Source organism: Xylocopa sonorina, chromosome 11 (genome assembly GCF_050948175.1).
Source record: "Xylocopa sonorina isolate GNS202 chromosome 11, iyXylSono1_principal, whole genome shotgun sequence".
Taxonomy (NCBI): domain Eukaryota; kingdom Metazoa; phylum Arthropoda; class Insecta; order Hymenoptera; family Apidae; genus Xylocopa; species Xylocopa sonorina.
In genome coordinates this window covers 145,464-158,675 of record NC_135203.1, presented here as the reverse complement: position 1 = coordinate 158,675, position 13,212 = coordinate 145,464, and the positions used below count along the sequence as shown (strand labels likewise).

Genomic DNA, 13,212 nt, shown 5'->3' with positions numbered 1-13,212 from the left:
ATCTTGATACCTTATGGTACTAGTTACTGTTCTACTTTACGTTCTCTTTCTTTTGCTCTACGCGTCTGTGTGTGTTAAATTAATTTAATGGATTGTTTTATTATTTGACTATATCGCTTATTTTCTATATTTTGTCATATTTTGGTCATTGATGCCTTTTGGTGCTGCTCTGGACCACCTGATAGCGGCTAATTCCTCCTGACTGGACTCGTTTGACTACAGTAAGGCGTGTATCCGCACACTGGCGTCGAAATACCATCTAGTCAACTATGTTATGCACTACGCTTATATAATACAAGTTCACTTTGTTGGTTATACATATAAATTAAACTCTATGTTACTTCTTGATATTATTATTATTATTATATAGAATGAATATGCTGTTAATACGTGCCTAGGTCACGTTACTGCTTTGTATTATCTTGATGTATGACGCTAGGTTCACCTCATAGGGAGGTTGCTACGAAACTAAAGGACGCTGCAGGGATTTATCCCCCAGCACGGTTGTAGATAGAAGATGATGTATAAGTGAATTCGTGCGGACTAGTACGAATATATTGTATAAAACAAGTGTATAACCCCTGGGGCTTCGGCCCCGGGGGAACATTAATTGTTAAATAAACGTCTTATCTGTTCTTATCAGCTTAATATCTGATACACTCCTCATTAGGAGTCAGAATATTAACCTGATTTTTGGAAAAAGGCGGACCGCTGGGGCTTGCTCCACCTCCGCCGCGAGTCGACCCAGTATTGCAGTGCCTCTGGGACCGGCTCAATAAGCCTTTTCCAAAGATCAGTTTTTTTTACTCTATAAACCAACACACTTGATCTTTCCCGTCAGTAGCTTTAAGTTTCATTTTACCTTGTGTCTTTCCGACTCGCTCACCGGAGTGTCGCGTTATCATCCGCGTCGCGCGTGCTGTGCTCGTGTTTGGTGCAGTGATCAGTGCGTTCGGCTTCCTGGTGGACTCTTGACTTGGTAAGTCTGGCACTTGGAATTTCGGTGGAGGTCCCTTCCGCGTGATTAGTTTAAAGTGCTCCCGATGCGGTGGTGTTGAACGCATCGGGTAGACGTTAGACGTCCATACGTGACGTCTCTCCTCCTAGGTCGACCATTTCGACCTCCGAGGAGTTTGAATTCGAGTAGAATCGGTTTGTCTGACCTTATACCCGGTTATAAGTGTAAACCTTACACTTATAGCCGTTGGTTTTGAATTCGACCTCTCCGTATTTTGGGTGTTAGACTGTTTGCACGTACGCCCGTAAATCGAATTTTTTGCTCGATTTTACGGGTCGTCGCTGCGAAATAGCAGCTATTAGATTAATTAAATTCACCGTTTTATTTGTTTAATCAAGTGATCGGGGTACACGGAGGCCCTTTACACCCCGTGTAACTCGATACGTCGCGGTCCGGAGTTTTCCAGGCCGTGTGGAGTGTCGTGGAAAGTTAAACCGTTTGCGGTTGCTAGGCACGTACGCGAAGCACGGTTCGTTCGTGCGGGGCTGTGTCCACCGGGCACAGCGGAATTGTTTTATTTTATTTTATTTATCTTATTAGATTCTATTCCGCTCGTCAATCCGTATTTATTTGATTAATTTATTCGCGTTCGCGTTCGCGTTGTCTCTTGTCTTCTCTAGTGTATATACTTATTTATTATTGTCCCTTGTCTTACGTGTTCGTCTCGATCGACCGTTAACCGTCTGTGTTTGCTCCGGTGAGCGTATTGTTTTATTATTGACTTATTTATTTTATTTCGACGAGCCGAGTGTTTGCGTTGCGACACTATCTTCACGATGGCGGGTAATAGCAGCAAAAACGATAGTACAAATAGTAATAGTGAGCGCGTGGTGTTGCTGCATTACCCGTTCCCGGCAGAATTTCCTTGCCCGTTCTGCTTTGTCGGCAGAACCGTGTGCAAAAAGGGAGCGTGTGTCTATCTGAGACACACGGATCTATTCAAACATTTAAAGATCCATCACCCCGGTGCGATCAAAAGGTGGGTGTGCGGTGAGTGCGGCTTCACCGACGAAAGTGCGTATGCACTGAAGCGTGTGAAGTCGCACCACCAAACAAAACACCCGTCCACCGGGGGTCCGTGTGTCTCCGTTAGACACAACTCCCTTGCAGGGAGTGCCGCCCGCGCAACGCCCGGCGACAGCGTTGCCGAGTCGCGACCCGTTGACGCGGTGGAGGCGTTCTCCACCGAGAACGAGGCCTCTTTTCCCACTCTGGGGGCGTCCCCGGTGACCTGTGGGGGCACTACAACGTGTGCCTCCACTAAAACAACAACAACAACAACAATAACAACAACACCAACAATAACAGCTAACATTCGAACCGCTGTTTCCAGAGTATCGGGGACGGCTGCCTCCACTGCAGCTAAGACGACATCGAGAGGGGCCTCCTCCACTACGTCTACCAGAAGCACCACCACCACGCAACCCCGGCGAGGAACTCGTCCACCCACCGCCGGGACAACAAAAAGGACAACCAGACCCACCACTACGACCACTGCAACAACGACTACCACGGTGGGATCCAGCGCCGCAACGAGGAGCACCGTCACTCTCGCGGCGCTATTTCAAAGAAGCCGGCGCTCCTCCGCGGACGAGGCGTGCCCCAATACCACAAGGACCAGCAGCGGGTCGGGGGCCAAGGGGAGAAGTTCAGGGGGCACCTCCACCACGCCCCCTGCCCCCTCTAAGGGGAAGAAGAGGAGTCCGGCGGCGCCCGCAGCAGCTGGGAGGAAGAAGCGGGCGTCGACCGAGCCTCCCCAACCCGACCCGCCCCGACGCATCCTCCCATCGAGGAAGGTGACCCCCTCCACAACCTTCGCGGAGGTCACCCGGGGCAGCCCGTCCGCCGTGGCTGGAGCGGCGGTGGTGTCGAGGAATACAAGAGCAACGTCTCTTCCGCCCGCGTTGCCCAGGATCACGCGGGCGGCAGCGAAGAGGATGGGGGGCGCGTCCACAACCTCCAGCGCCCCCCCAGCGACACCACCACTGCAGGGCCCTCCACCAACGCCCTGCAGCGCTCCGGCCACGCTTACTACCACGACGATGACGACATCGGTCCGTGGCTCGCCTATAATGACGGTGGCCGTCGTGTCACCTGTGGCGGTCACCGTCGCGGCGCGGACGCCGCCAGCCACGGGCCGCGCCTCCACCCCGCCAGCCAGGACGACTCGGGCGACGTCCCTCCCGCCCGGGTCGTCCGCGAAGAGGCCGATTCGGGGACGCCTGTCCCCTCCGGGGGTCAGAGGGGGCACCCAGACCACAGGGGTGTCCCTTCGGGTGGAGGCGCGTGGGGAGGGGACCGAGAAGAGGAGGTCCCTTCCTTCGCCCAGGCCCCTCCCCACCATCCATGAGTCATCGTCGTCATCGTCGGACGATGAGAGAGCGCCGGCGGCCGCTCCCAAGGAGGAACCGGCCCGGACGAGACGGAGGCGCCGCTGCATTGGGAGCAGCGGCAGCAGCAGTAGCAGTAGTAGTAGCAGCTCCAGCAGTAGCAACAACAACAACAGGAGCAATACGAGCGCCGCGAGGGGACGGCAGAGCACGACACCAGGAGCGGCGAGAAGGCGGTGGGTGGACCGCACCATAACCACCACGGATTCGTCGGGGGAAGAGGAGGCCCCAAGGCAGCCGTCCCCGCGGGTGGAGGCTCCGGTTACCTCCACCCGAAGGTCACCGAGGCTCCCCAGGGAGGAGGAAGGGGGCCTCAGTAGTGATAATTTATTAGTACAAAATAGATTTTATCCATTGACGGACCGGGCATCTAGTCCGGTCATTAATGACAATATTATTGACTCCCCCGGGCGTAACCGGGGGTGTATTTGTCTGTGCAGGTGTGGAGGCGCGCGGGACCCGCCCGCGTCATCATCCCGGGGCAGCGTCGTCGTGGAGGCTCCGGTGAGGATGGCCCCGTCGAGCATTCGGGAATGCCACCCGGTGAGTGTGACACGTGGGTATCGTGCGGGTACCAGAGGCGGTCGTGCACCTGCAGCGACCGTGGGGCGGCGGCGCGGGACAGCGACATCGGGCCTCCCGGCTGCTTGCGAGCGGGTAGGCGGGGCGTCTCAGCCTCGGGCCCCGCGGCAATCTAGGGTGCCCCATCCCCGAGGTGGAGGTCGCGACGCTGCGTCCGGCGCGCCATCAACCGGTAGACCCCGATCTAGGGGACGCCGGGAGGTGGACGTTGCCGCAAGGGCGCGGTTAGTGGCCTTCGCGGAAGGGGTGGGATCACCCGAGCGACTGGAGGCGCTCGCCACGAAGGTGGACGAGTACTTTCAGGGGCGGAGGGCCACGGGACCCGGGGCTGGCGCACGGAGTGCCGCCTCCAGCGGGGGGGCCGGTCGGCGCCGGCCAGTCGCGGGGAGTGAGGGGCGTCGGGGCGATGTGGCCAATTCGATGGTGAGCGATGGCCCTCCCAGCGTCCCGGATCGCGTAGGGGAGGCTACCCGAATTCAACGTCTCTTCAGGGCGGATCGGAAGCGCGCGGTGCGGGAGATTCTCGCCGGAGAATCTCCCCATTGCAGTGTGCCCCTGGAACGGGTCCAGGAGCACTTTACTAACGTTTACTCGCTCCGAGCCCGCCCTGGTAGCCTTCCCTCTCTCTATGGGGAGGACCCGACCACTGAGTCGAACGATGCCCTGGTTTCCCCCTTCACGGAAGCCGAGGTCAGCCGTCGGCTAAAGCGGATGAAGCTTGCTTCTTCCGCCGGACCCGACGGTCTGACCTATGGTGACCTACGGAGGGGGGACCCAGGAGCGGTCCTCCTTACGGCGGTATTCAACACCTGCCGCCGCATGGAGAAGATTCCGGGGCGCTGGAAGCAGTCCAACACCATTCTCCTTTTTAAGAAGGGTGATCGCGAGGACCTATCGAATTGGAGGCCTTTCGCCCTGGGTGATGTCACCCCCAAGCTCTTCGCGGCGGTCGTCGCCGATCGGCTCACTCGTTGGGCCGTAGTCAACAAGCGGCTCAGCCAAGCACAGAAGGGCTTCTTGCCCTTCGAAGGCTGTCTGGAGCACAACTTTGTGCTTCAGCAAGCCATGGCTGCCGGTCGTAAGCAGCGTAGGGAGGTGGTGGTGGCGTGGTTGGATCTGGCCAACGCTTTCGGTTCGGTTCCCCACGCCACCATCATCGATTCGCTGGCCGGCGCCGGCGCTCCCCGGCCGCTCATCAACATCGTCGCCAGCCTTTACGACGGCGTGGCGACGCGGGTCCGTACCGCTGAAGGGTACACGCCCTGGATCCCCATGAAGTCGGGGGTGAGGCAGGGCTGCCCACTTAGCCCGATCCTATTCGACCTTTCCATTGAGGCCATGGTTCGCGGGGCCGTGGACTCGGTGGAGGGTCTGAGTGTGAGAGGGCATAAGGTGACAGCCCTGGCGTACGCAGACGACGTGGCACTCGTCGCGTCATCCGTCGACGGAATGGGAAGGCTGTTGCAAGCAGCAGAGGGGACGGCTCGGCAGCTGGGGCTCTCCTTCAACCCCTCGAAGTGTGCAACCCTGCACATCAGAGGGGACGGGAGGGTTTCTAGCACCGAGTTCCGTCTATTCGGGGGACTCGTTCCTGCCCTGTCGGAGGGGCAGAGTTACGAGCATCTGGGAGTGCCGACCGGGGTTCGGATCGACCAAACCCCGTATCCGACGATCCAAGCCTTACTAGTAGATCTTCGCGCGGTCGACGATTCCCTGCTCGCCCCCTGGCAAAAAATCGAGACCGTGGCGACATTCCTGTTGCCACGCCTCGATTTCGCGTTCAGGGGAGGCCACGTGCGAAGAACCGCTTTAGCCGATGCCGACAGGGTCATCAAACGCACGGTAAAGAGGTGGTTGCACCTCCCGCAGCGTGCCAGTGCGGAGCTGGTCTATATCCCCCCCGCTTGGGGTGGGTGCGGCCTTCTCCCGCTGGTGGATCTGGCCGACGTGGCGACCGTGTCGCACGCGTTCAGGTTATTGAACGCGAGCGATCCGGTCGTCGCGGACTTGGCCAGGTCAGCGCTGTGTGACGCCGTGCGGGAGAAGGCCGGTCGGACCCTTGGGAGCAGGGGCCTTGCCGACTATCTCTCCGGCTCTTTGTCGGGCGAGATGGCGAGGCCATCGGCGGGCCGGGCTTCGTTCTGGTCGCGAGTAAGGAACGTCGGGATTCGTTCATGTGCGCGGCTTGGATTTAGTTGGAGATGGGACGAGGTCCGTGAAGAGCTCTCGGTTGTGTGTCGCTCCCGGAATGGGCGTAGCGTTGTTGTGCCGCCTGCTGCCAAGGGCCAAGTCACGCGGAGGCTGAGGGCAGCAGTGGGGGAGTGCTACCTGGAAAGGCTTCTTCGGAAGCCCGACCAGGGGAAGGTTTTCGACGCGACCTCCCGCTGCGCGGTTAGTAACCACTTTCTGCGCACCGGGGGGTATGTCCGCTTCGCTGATTGGCGCTTCGTTCACCGGGCCCGCCTCGACGTGTTGCCGCTAAATGGAGCACGTCGGTGGGGGACCGGTGACAAGCGTTGCCGGCGTTGCGGGCATGAGTTCGAGGGCCTTCCCCATGTACTCTCCCACTGCGGTCCTCACTCCGCTGCCCGGCAGCTGCGGCATGACAACCTCGTTCATAGGCTCGTGACGGCTGTCCGTCTGCCAGGTGAGCTCCGGGTTAACAAGCGCGTCCCGGGAGTCGACGGCGAGCTGGCAGCCCTGCGTCCCGACATCGTCGTGGAGCACGGGCTGTCGAAAAACATCGTCGTGGTCGACGTGGCCGTGCCTTTCGAGAACACTCTCGAGGCAATTGAGGAGGCGAGGATGGGGAAGATACGCAAGTATCAACCCCTCGCCGAATCATTGCGGAGGCGCGGCTACCGAGTCCACGTAGATGCGTTCGTCGTCGGCGCCCTGGGCGCGTGGGACCCGGGAAACGAGTTTGTCCTGGACCTGCTGCGCGTCTCTCAGCGTTATGCAGCGCTGATGAGGCGTCTCATGATATCTGAGACAATAGCCTGGTTCAGAGATATCTACGTGGAGCATGTATCCGGGGTGCGTCAGTACCGGGCTCCACGGGGTACGTCTGAGGCGGAGTCGACATCGGCGGCGCTGAGCGGGAGCAGTGGAGGCGCCCGCGTCCCTGGGGTGGTGTCGCCTGCGGGTCCTTAGTGCCTCCACACCTGCGGGCTGAGAGGACTGGCCGCGAGGGTCTGGAGTAAGCTCTGAGTCATATTGACCGATTTATTTACTCTACCTTGTTTTATTATTTATTCTACTTTGTGTTGTTCTGTTTAGTTGCTCTGGTTCGCGCCTATATTGCCTCCACGCGAAATGAGGAGTTAATTGACCTATCTTATTTATCTAACTTAATGTATCTATTTTATTTCACTTTATTTCATTTTACTCCACTGGACTTTATTCTATTCTATTTTATCTTTTTCTAGTTATCTATTTTACTCACCTGACTCTATCTTATTTTAGCCCAGCTTACTCACCTCATTCTATGGTGTTCCATCTTATAATAATTTACTTCTCCTCATTTCGCCTTTCAATGCTTTTCTCTTATTTTTTACGCGCGTACCTTACTCCTCAGTACCATATAATATTTGATTTTATTTTATCCGATTTTACCTTCTTACTCTATTTTATCTTGTTTTATTTTATTTTGTTTTACTACATTTATTGGTTTGTCCTACTCTTGGCCACAACCCGAGCATTAATTGCGAATAGCTGCTCCTCTGGACCTCTCGGTGGCGGCTGGTACCTCTTAACCCCACTCGAATGACTACAGGAAGGCGTATATCCGCACACTGACGCTATAAACACGCCAAGTCCATACATATATACTTTATGCTACGTTAATATTGTACTTATTATATTTTATTTATCGGCATTAACTATATATTATATATTTTATATTTTATATTTTATATTTTATACTTTATAATTTATGTAGTTTACTATATTGACATTTTATTTCATCTATTGAGAAGTGAAGTTGCCTATCCGTGTCCTTTGGTACACGGCTCGTATTATACCTAAGCCAACTTATTGAATGGTGCAATGCTCACCTGATTCCAAATATGTTACAATCACAATGGACGCTTTAGGGAGGGATCCCATAGCATTATCCTAGCTATACATTATTTTTTATAACCAAATTCGTGCGGAAGCAACATGAATTACTTTGTACTACAAGTGTATACCCCTGGGGCTTCGGCCCCGGGGGAACATTAACTGATAAATAAACGCCTTATCTGTTCTTATCAGCTTAATATCTGATACACTCCTCATTAGGAGTCAGAATATTAACCTGATTTTTGGAAAAAGGCGGACCGCTGGGGCTTGCTCCACCTCCGCCGCGAGTCGACCCAGTATTGCAGTGCCTCTGGGACCGGCTCAATAAGCTTTCCAAGGATCAGATATATTCTTTTAACCAATAAACCCACACACTTGGTCTTTCCCATCAGTAGCTTAAGTATTTATTTTATTTGTGTTCTTCCGACTCGCTCACCGGAGTGTCGCGTTATCATCCGCGTCGCGCGTGCTGTGCTCGTGTTTGGTGCAGTGTTCAGTGCGTTCGGCTTGCTGGTGGACTCTGGACTTGGTAAGTCTAACACTTGGAATTTCGGTGGAGGTCCCATTTCGCGTAGTTAGTTTAAAGTGCTCCCGATGCGGTGGTGTTGAACGCATCGGGTAGACGTCAGACGTCCATAGTTGACGTCCCTCCTCTTAGGTCGACCATTTCGACCTCCGAGGAGTTTGAATCCGAGTAGATTCGGTTTGTTCGTCCTTGTACCCGGTTATAAGTGTAAACCTTACACTTATAGCCGTTGGTTTTGAATTCGACCTCTCCGTATTTTGGGTGTTAGACTGTTTGCACGTACGCCCGTAAATCGAATTTTTTGCTCGATTTTACGGGTCGTCGCTGCGAAATAGCAGCTATTAGATTAATTAAAATCACCGTTTATTTGTTTTAATTAAGTGATCGGGGTACACGGAGGCCCTTTACATCCCGTGTAACACGATACGTCGCGGTCCGGAGTTTTCCAGGCCGTGTGGAGTGTCGTGGAAAGTTAAACCGTTTGCGGTTGCTAGTCACGTACGCGAAGCTCGGTTCGTTCGTGCGGGGCTGTGTCCACCGGGCACAGCGGAATTGTTTTATTTTATTTTATTTATTTTATTAGATTCTATTCCGTTCGTTAATTCGTATTGATATATTAATTTATTCGCGTTCGCGTTCGCGTTGTCCCTTGTGATAATTGTATATACTTATTTATTCAATTTGTCCTTCGTCTTACGTGTTCGTCCCGTTCCGATCGTTACCGTCTGTGTTTCGCTCCGGTGAGCGTTTTGTTTTATTATCCAACCTTATTTATTTTATTAGACGAGCCGAGTGTTTGCGTTGCGACACTATCGTAACGATGGCGGGTAATAGCAGTAATAATACAAGTTCTAATGAGAATAGCGTGGTGATACTGCATTACCCGTTCCCTGCCGAATTTCGCTGCCCCTTCTGCTTCGTCGGCAGAACGGTGTGCAGAAAGGGAGCGTGTGTCTATCTGAGACACACGGATCTTTTTAAACATCTCAAACTCCATCACCCCGGTGCTATCAAGAGATGGACCTGTGCTGAGTGCGGCTTCGCCGACGACAGCGCGTATGCGCTGAAGAAGGTGAAGGCGCACCACCAGGTCCGTCATCCAGCCACCGGGGGTCCGTGTGTCTCCGTTAGACACAACTCCCTTGCAGGGAGTGCCGCCCGCGCAACGCCCGGCGACAACGTTGCCGAGTCGCGACCTCATGACGTGGTGGATCTCTCCACCGAGAGCGAGGTCTCCTTTCCCCCCCTGGGTGTTTCCCCGGTGACCTGTGGGGGCGCAACGACGTGCGCCTCCACCAGACCGCGAACAGCTACTGCTCGATTAAATGTTTTCGGAGCAACGGGGACGGCTGCCTCCACTGCAGCAACAACAACCACGACGACAACAACAACAACAACAACAACATCTACAGCATCGAGGGGGGCCTCCTCGAGTACGTCAAAGAGGACAACCGCTAATACCACCACGCAACCCCGGCGAGGAACTCGTCCACCCACCGCCGGAAAAACGACAAGGACAGTGAGATCCACCACCACTACCACTACTACTACTACCACGGTGGGATCCAGCGCCGCGACGAGAAGCTCCGTCACCCTCGCGGCGCTATTTCAACGAAGCCGGCGCTCCTCCGCGGACGAGGCTAGCCCCAAGTCAACGAGGACAAGTGGCGGGCCGGTGTCAATGGGGAGGGCCTCAGGGGGCAAAACCACCACGCCCCCTGCCCCTGCAAGGAACAAGAAGAGTCCGGCGGCGTCCGCGTCAACCGCAAGGAAGGCGCGGGCGTCGACCGAGCCCCCCCAACCCGGTCCGCCCCGACGAACTGGACCAGCCCGGAAAGTGACCCCAACCACCACCTTCGCGGTGGTCACAAGGGGCAGCCCGTCCGCCGTGGCCGGAGCGGCGGTGGTGTCGAGGAATATGAGGGCGACGTCTCTCCCGCCCGTCCCAATGAGAGTGACCAGGGCTACAGCGAAGAGGATGGGGGGTGCGCCCACCACCTCCAGCACCCCCCCAGCGACACCACCACTGCAGGGCCCTCCACCCACGCCCTGCAGCGCTCCGGCCACATTAACAACCACGACGATGACGACATCGCCCATCCAAGCCTCCTTGTGCCACCTGGTTCAAAATTCCTGCTGGACGTTCTGGATGTGTTGCTAGTGTGACAATCAGTTACGAGGAGTATCGCTGAAATCAGTCTCGGGCAAACTACGTGCCGATCAGGAAGTGGGTCGGAGTTAGGGACCATTAGGATCGGATGATAATGGAGCAAGCGGGCGGGAGTTTAGGATCGCTTCGATTTCGATCGCGAACGTATTGAACTATTCGAATGTAACCCGTATCTTCCCCGACGACTCGTTTGACGTGGTGTTTAAACGATTTCACAGCTGCCTCCCAAAGGCCGCGAAATTGGGAGAAGGAGCTGGCATGAAATGCCATGATATTCCCTTGCCCGTGAGGATGTGTCTTACCTTATCGTCCGTTTGCAGTTTTTGGTACAGTGCGCTTAATTCGTTATTCACTCCAACGAAATTTTGTCCCGTTGTCGGAATAAATGATCCGACAGATGCCCCTACGACCGATGAAGCGTTTCAATGCCGCGATGAACGCTTCGGTAGTCATGTCACCGACGATCTCAAGATAGACCGCTCTCGTTGCAAAGCACACAAACACTGCTACATATATTTTTACTCGCGCACAATTTCGGAAACGTTTTTCCTTGATATAAAAAGGACCGCAATAATCTGTTCCGCAATTATAAAAGGATCGGCATTCGGATTCGCGTGACGTAGGTAGAGTGCACATTACGTATTTCACGGCCGGTGGTTTTACGCGGAAGCACCGGATGTACTTCTTACCATCAATGGGCCAATACCTCTGCCTTAGTGTCGCCAGCGTGGTATTGATACCCGAATGATGTCCCTCTAAATGCGTGTGACGAATGATCAGATCGGTGATGTGATGCGATCTTGGAAGCAGGATCGAATGTTTCTGTCCGCAGGGAATGTTTGCGTTTTGTAGTCGACCGCCTACCTGTAGAAATCCCGTTTCGTCTAAGAATGGCTGCAGCGAGAGCCGGTTACTGTTTGGATGCAGCTCTGTACCGTTCTTCAAATTTCGGATCTCTTTTTCGAACGCGAAGGCTTTCACGAGCCTCAAGATCCGATCATTAGCGTCGTGGACCTCTCGTACGGTTAGAGGTCCTGTGTTACAATGATTTTTGCGGAATTGGAGGCAATACGCGACGGTCCTCCTTAATTTGCCGTCTGAATAGCGGCCGAGAATTTCGTTGCTACGGATGGTCGTTGCCAAGAATGTATGTGGATGAATATCGGGTATTTCCAAATCGAGGTTGAACGTAGATTTCGGCCAATCCCTGTTATCGTCGGCAAACCACGATGGTCCATGACGTCAGATGGAGGGCTTCAAGAATTCCGCCGGTGTTTGTCCTCTCTATATGAGGTCCGCTGGATTGTCGTTTGACCTGACGTGCCGCTATCGGTCCTCGTTTGAATTTCGGCCACTCTATTTGCCACGAATGTTCTTAGCGTGGCTGGTTCGAGTTGCAGCCAATTTAAAACTATCGTGGAATGCGTCCAGAAGTTAATCGAGTCGAATCGGCGTGCATTATTATCTCGGACGTTAGACAATAATGACGTCAGTAGCACCGCACCGCAAAGTTCGAGACGTGCGAGGCTGACAACTTTTACTGGTGCTACCCGAAATTTCGCGCATAATAGTCTCGTTTTAATTCGTCCGCGATTGTCGACTGACCGTAGATACACGCACGCTCCGTATGCTCGTTCGCTCGCGTCGCAGAACCTGTGTAATTCCACCCTTCGCACCTTCGATTAGCATACGTGTCACTCGAAGAATGTTTCGTTATATAACTGCATTTCCTTCACGTACGTGGACCATTCTGTATGGAGGATAGTTGGTAGTGATTCGTCCCAGGCCAATTGCAGTTTCCAAAGGTGTTGCATAAATATTTTTGCCGTTATTATTACTGGTGCCAGTAAACCTAACGGGTCGAATATTTTTGTCATGGTGGATAAGATCATGCGTTTGGTGATCCTCGTATCGATGTTTGGATCCTGTCACGTCCCGAGGTGCGGTTGCGCTCGCAACGGTGGCACAAAGTCGTAACCGTTCCCGAAAATAACGCGAATTGCGTCCGGACCGGGTTCGTTGGCGTTTCGGACTCGATAAAACGATAGTTAACACTAACTTACCTTGCGAAGGCTTGATTCCGCTGTCTGATTTCTCTTTCCAGGTACCTGGAGCGCCTTGGATCCGCAACCGGGATGGCAGCGGCGTACGGCTGGAACGGAGGTACGGGTCGTGCGGCGAAGGAAACCTCCTTCACAGGAACCAGGACTCGAACGCAGGAAATTGAATATTCTGGTGCACCACCCACGTATTCCCGAGCGAGACGACGAATAACTCTCTCCTCCCCGCGCGTCGTGTACGCTTTGTCGGAGGTGCAAGGCTCATCGAGAATACTTGAACTTCGGTTGAGTACGGCGCGGCTAAGCGTTGGTTCGCTCTAGCTTACCGGGATCGACCTGGGCGCAAGATATTCTGCACACGGTAGAAGTGAGGATGGAGCAACTAAGCGCTGGTTCGCTCTAGT

At 54.3% G+C, this 13,212-nt stretch overlaps 2 pseudogenes; both read left to right on the top strand.

Annotated features, from left to right (window-relative positions):
• The first annotated feature begins 603 nt into the window (after nucleotides 1-603).
• LOC143429496 (U2 spliceosomal RNA) lies at nucleotides 604-781 on the top strand (annotated as a pseudogene).
• Nucleotides 782-8,204: 7,423 nt separating this feature from the next.
• On the top strand, nucleotides 8,205-8,382 carry LOC143429532 (U2 spliceosomal RNA; annotated as a pseudogene).
• Nucleotides 8,383-13,212: the final 4,830 nt, after the last annotated feature.